Here is a 5,789-nt window from a genome sequence, read left to right as displayed (position 1 = left end):
ACAAGCATAACACAGTTAAGGAAGTTACTAAAAGTCATTTCCTTTGGTAAAGTAATTATGTCCTTCTGGAGATATATTAGAATTAATATCTTTATGTGCACATGTACCTGAGGAGGCTAGTGGGAAGGTAACTTACAAGACCTCTAACTCCCTCTCCAGATGGTCCTGTTATTCAATGGATTTCAATATTCCAAATAATACTAATGGAAGCTTCTTTATATTTATACTTAGCAAAAGTACAAAAGGGTTCAAAGTGATTCTAAGACTTAGGCATTAAAGCAGTGACTACATCCATTCTCCTATTACATTATTCTCAATATACTTTACAGGTGGCCTTGATTATTTTATCTGTTACAAGCTACATAGTATGTGACACTGCCTCAGGATGAAGAACATGCTTTGGATTCTACAACCACATTAGAAACAGAACAGAAGCACGAGTCTTCTGGTGCTAAATTTATTGTCCAAGACTATATGGATAAATATCTCCACATGTGCAAAAGTCAACAATTATTTGGACCAGGACAAGTTGAAAAAGAGTTTCAGAGATGATTGTAGAGAAAAAAAAAGAGAGAGAGAGAGAGAGATGATTGTAGAGAAACTTGAGTGAGATGATTGTAGAGAAACTCGAGTGAATAAAACCATCACAGTCAGTGGGAAACCTTAAATATCCAGTTCCCAGATGAAGATTTATTAAAATTTTTTCTGACTTTGGCTGATAGAATGAAAAACAGATTAGAGAAAATAATTGTAGGTATTTTTGAGCCTACATTAATTGGACAATTCTCATAACTCTGTGACATACTATTATGGTCAGCCGCATTTTACTGGTGGAAAAAATGAGAAATAAATGGCATATGATGTATCCAGGGTTACACACCTTGTAGGAGATGAAGCTAAAAGCTGGGTCCAGGTAGCACGTAGTACTCTTAACCACTACACTGTACAGCCCTGAAACTCATTAAATACAGGAATTGATAGATTAAAAATTTTATATCTTTTTCGTTGTTTATGTTATCAACTGAGATAAATTCTAACAATGTTGGGTAGCCACTCTCATGATAAGCTTTCAACTCTCGGTAAATGTTTTCTTAGGCAATTATTTGCTAATCCTTTCTTCCCCAATGGTACCCTGCCATTATTTCTAGCCTCATTTCTTACTACACTGTCCTATTTTGAGCTGTCTGAGAGCTTCCTGGAACCTATTCTCCAAAAAGCATAGAGAGGAACCCTACTTAGTCTTGATTTATTTCTTTTTTAAAGGTGTTTTAGGTTTGAAAACTTTCAATTATGTCATGAATGGGCAAACCTCTCTTAGGACTAGAAGAGAAAAAATACAGTGATTTTAATTTTTTTGCCTCTTAAAACAAGAAAGAAAGAATAAAATTATTTTTCAATTAAAGGCTCTATCTTGGCCTAAGGAGTTGAGACGTTCAATCTCTGAAGAATTTGGCTTCCCAAGAGTGGGAATGTCAAATTTAGGTTATAGAATTCACTTGAATTAAAGCAAATTAGAAAATGCATAATTTCATTGGATTTATGTCATTTTGTTTTGACAGAAATTTAGTTATATGCAACTTCACGCTTTCTTTGCACCACAATCACACAATCATTTCTCATTAAAGTAACTGGATAGTCAACAATTTTTTTTTTTTCATCATGGTAACAGTTATTTCAATTAAATTAATCCAATCCCAATCACTGTTTCATTTGGGAAACAGTAGAGTCACTTGCCAAACAGAAAACAAAAAAGTGGGGGAAGCATTATATAATTAACTAGGGCATTAGGTTAAAAGAAAAACAACAAAAGAGAACTATATTGGGACATCAGAATACATGTTCCTCTGCCTAGGTAGGTGGTCTTTGATCACTTTTTTCCCTCATTCAGCCATAACCTATGCACCTTCTCTCAGCTTCTCATGTCTCACCTGGTGTTCCCAAGCCAATTCTGGCAGAGGCGGGTAAAAATTAAGGCTCCTTAGTAATCAGCTTTCCCATTCCCCAAGTCATGGGACCACATAATACGTCATTCAAACTTGGATGTTTTGTCTAGGACAATTCTAAATGGAATGGGACTCTGAGATAACAGGCAAAACGAGGACAAACCCGGACTGTCCCAGGCAAACCCTGGAGAGAATTTTAGCTGCAATTTTGTATTGTACAATTTTGCATTGCATGGGACCTACCATGTGCTGTTAAAAGTCCCTCACTGATCCCTCTGGAATTTGGTTCCTTTAGTCTCAGTGACTAGATATTTATGCTGCTTCCAAGTTTCAGTTCTTTTCATCTCCATTTTGTCAGCTTAGGCCATTAATACTGAATTTTTGCCTTGACCTTTACCCTCAGATTTGGTCCAGGCACTTTATGTTCAGTGCCAACATCTTGCTGGGAACCTCAGCCTAAGAACTTGCCATCTTGTCTTAAACTCAATAATCTGCTTTTGCACTAGAACTTTATACATAAGTACGAACCCAGAGGCTGAGACCTGTCCCCTCTGACTAGTCACTTGCCTGAGACTTGAAGCACTGTGTATCCTGGTTTCTGTTGTTATTGTACTTTTTTTTTTTAACGTCTTTATTGGAGTGTAATTGCTTTACAATAGTGTTACTTTCTGCTTTATAACAAAGTGAATTACCTATACATATACATATATCCCCAATCTCCTCCCTCTTGCGTCTCCCTCCCACCTTCCCCATCCCACCCATCTAGGTGGTCACAAAGCACCGAGCTGATCTCCCTGTGCTATGTGGCTACTTCCCACTAGCTACCTATTTTACATTTGGTAGTGTATGTAACTCCATGCCACTCTCTCACGTTGTCCCAGCTTACTCTTCTCCCTTCCCATGTCCTCAAGTCCATTCTCTATGTCTGCATTTTTATTCCTTTCCTGCCCCTAGGTTCTTCAGAACCTTTATTTTCTTTCTGACTTACTTCACTCTGTATGACAGACTCTAGGTCCATCCACCTCACTACAAATAATTCAATTTCGTTTCTTTTTATGGCTGAGTAATACTCCATTGTATATATGTGCCACATCTTCTTTATCCATTCATCTGTCGATGGACATTTAGGTTGCTTCTATGTCCTGGCTATTGTAAATAGAGCTGCAATGAATGTGGTGGTACATGACTTTTTTTTTTTTGTGGTACGTGGGCCTCTCACTGTTGTGGCCTCTCCCGTTGCGGAGCACAGGCTCCGGAAGGGCAGGCTCAGCGGCCATGGCTCACGGGCCCAGTCGCCCCGCGGCATGTGGGATCTTCCCGGACCGGGGCACGAACCCGTGGCCCCTGCATCCGCAGGCAGACTCTCAACAACTGCGCCACCAGGGAAGCCCCCACTCTAATTCTTACCCATCATTTTTTTTGTAAGTTTCTATCAAATATTTCTCTCTCTCTCTCTCTCTCTCTCTCTCTCTCTCTCTCACACACACACACACACACACACACACACACACACACACACTTCATCCATGGCATAGGTATCCTTGAGGGGGCCATCATTCGACTCACAGAGTGACAACTTTTACTAACAACTTTCTAAGATTATGGTAGGCATAGTTGGGAATATAGAGATAAATATAGATTCACGCCTGGCAGGATGAAACTTCCCTGACAACACCCAGCGTCAGGTTTTTTGTTTGTTGATGGTTTCTAAATGTTTTAACTGGTTAAACAGCGTCGTTTAACTGCACGAACAGAAGGGCATAAAATCCTTATTGGAAACTTCTGCTTTGAGTTTTCCTAAAGACAAGATTTCTCCCACAGACCTTTTTCAATTTAGATCCAAAGTACAGTGCTTGTGTGTAGAAGGACACTTGGGAGCTAGCATCTGGATGTCTTTCTTACCCCAATGCTTGCTTGTACTTTCTCTTACAGCACTTTATCTTTTGCCTTTATATTAAGGCCTTACATGAGTATGCTCTGCAGAGTCTGCAAGTTACTTAAAAACTTATAGATGGAAAATCTTGACATCTTTAATCCTTAAGAAAACTTCCCATATGCAGATCTTAGTCTCAGAGTCTGTTTCACAGGAAACCCTGACCTATGAATGTAACAAAGTTTGGAAAGTATAGTAATCAGATCAGCTCTGAAGTTTTTGACTGCAGGGAAGTGGAGATTGTTTATCTAGGGTTCTCTAATCTTTTTTCATCTTTTTCATCTTTGTTATCGGTTGAACTGTGTATCTCCCCCAATCATACGTTGAAGTTCTAACCCCCAGAACCTCAAAATGGAACTGTATTTGGAAACAGGGCCATTGCAGTTATAAGTTAAGATGAGGTCATACAGGAGTAGAGTGGACCCCTAATCTAACATGACTGGTGTTCTTATATAAATGGAAAATATGGGCACATGCACATGCAATCACATACACACAAACACACATAAATACCTACACACAGAATGCTATGTGAAGATAAAAGTAGATATCATGGTGATGCAGCAGAAGACAAGGAATATCAAAGATTGACAGTAAACCACCAGAAGCTAAGAGAGAGGCATGAAACAGATTTCTCCCTCACAGCCCTCAGAAGGAGCTAACCCTGCATGACACTGATCTTGGCCATCTAGCCTTTAGAACTCTGAGACAATAAATTTCTTCTGTTTAAGCCACTCAGTCCATGGTACTTTGTTACAACAGCCCTAGCAAACTAACACAGTCTTTGCTGAAGATTTGAATTCACAGTAAGGTAATTCTGATTTGTTTACTGGTCACACAAACAAAAAAGTAGCTATACCAGAAGCCAAGGTATCAAAGTGTCAGAAATGACTTTGGAACACTGGAATTGAAACAAGTTTTATAGATAACACAAAGTTTTATATATTTGAGTTTGAGGTAGTGATGGGATGCCATTCAGAGGATTCGCAATTTAGGTTTAGAGAAGGGCTGAACTTAGAGAGGTACATATGAGAATAATTTTTATAGAGGCAAATTTTGAAGAAATTGGATTGTTAATCACTAACTGTGGGCTGGACCAGGAGTGAGCCCAACTATAATTTAGAGGTAGTATTGTAGCAGGTTGTAATGGTTTCTGTGGGTAGTGCTAGAGGAGTTGGGGAGATGCAACCACTGCCAGTCAGCAGCTATAGTTTTCCAGCCATTAAGGAAGAGAGTGATTTACCCAAAAATGTTCAAGAACCAAATTTCACAGTGAGAAATAATGCAGGTTCTAAGAACTTGGAGCTAAGGCCAAAAGCATAGTATGAAAAGTTCAATAGAAGATTCAGGTTAAAATTAGTTGGTGCCAAGACAGTTCACTGGAGGAAAGAATAATCTTTTCAACAAGTGGTGCTAGTACAACTGGATATCTATATGCAAAAGAATAAAGTTGGGCCCATATATTACACCATATGTAAGTGTTAACTCAAAATGATCAAAGACCTAAATATAAAAGCTAAAACTATTAAACTCTTAGAAGAAAATATAGGCATAAATTTTTATGACCTTGGATTAAGCAATTGTCTCTTAAATATGACAGTAAAAGGATAAGCACCAACAATAAAAATAGATAAATAGACAAAAATTTTAAACCTTTTGTAGTTTAAAGGATACCATCAAAAAAGTGAAATGACAACTACAGAATGGGAAAAAAACTTTGCAAATCATATATCTCATAAGGAACTTGTATCTAGAATATATAGGGAGCTATTACAACTGAGTAATAAAAAGACATAATTAAGATATGGGCAAAAGATCTGAATAGACATTTCTACAGCCAAGAGATACAAATGGCTAATAGGCACATAATTGTTCACATAATTATGCTCACATAATTAGCCTACATAATTTCC

The sequence above is a fragment of the Phocoena sinus genome, chromosome 9, assembly GCF_008692025.1.
Source record: "Phocoena sinus isolate mPhoSin1 chromosome 9, mPhoSin1.pri, whole genome shotgun sequence".
Classification (NCBI taxonomy): Eukaryota; Metazoa; Chordata; class Mammalia; order Artiodactyla; family Phocoenidae; genus Phocoena; species Phocoena sinus.
The sequence above is the reverse complement of the archived record's forward strand: the minus strand, read 5'-3'. Positions refer to the sequence as shown.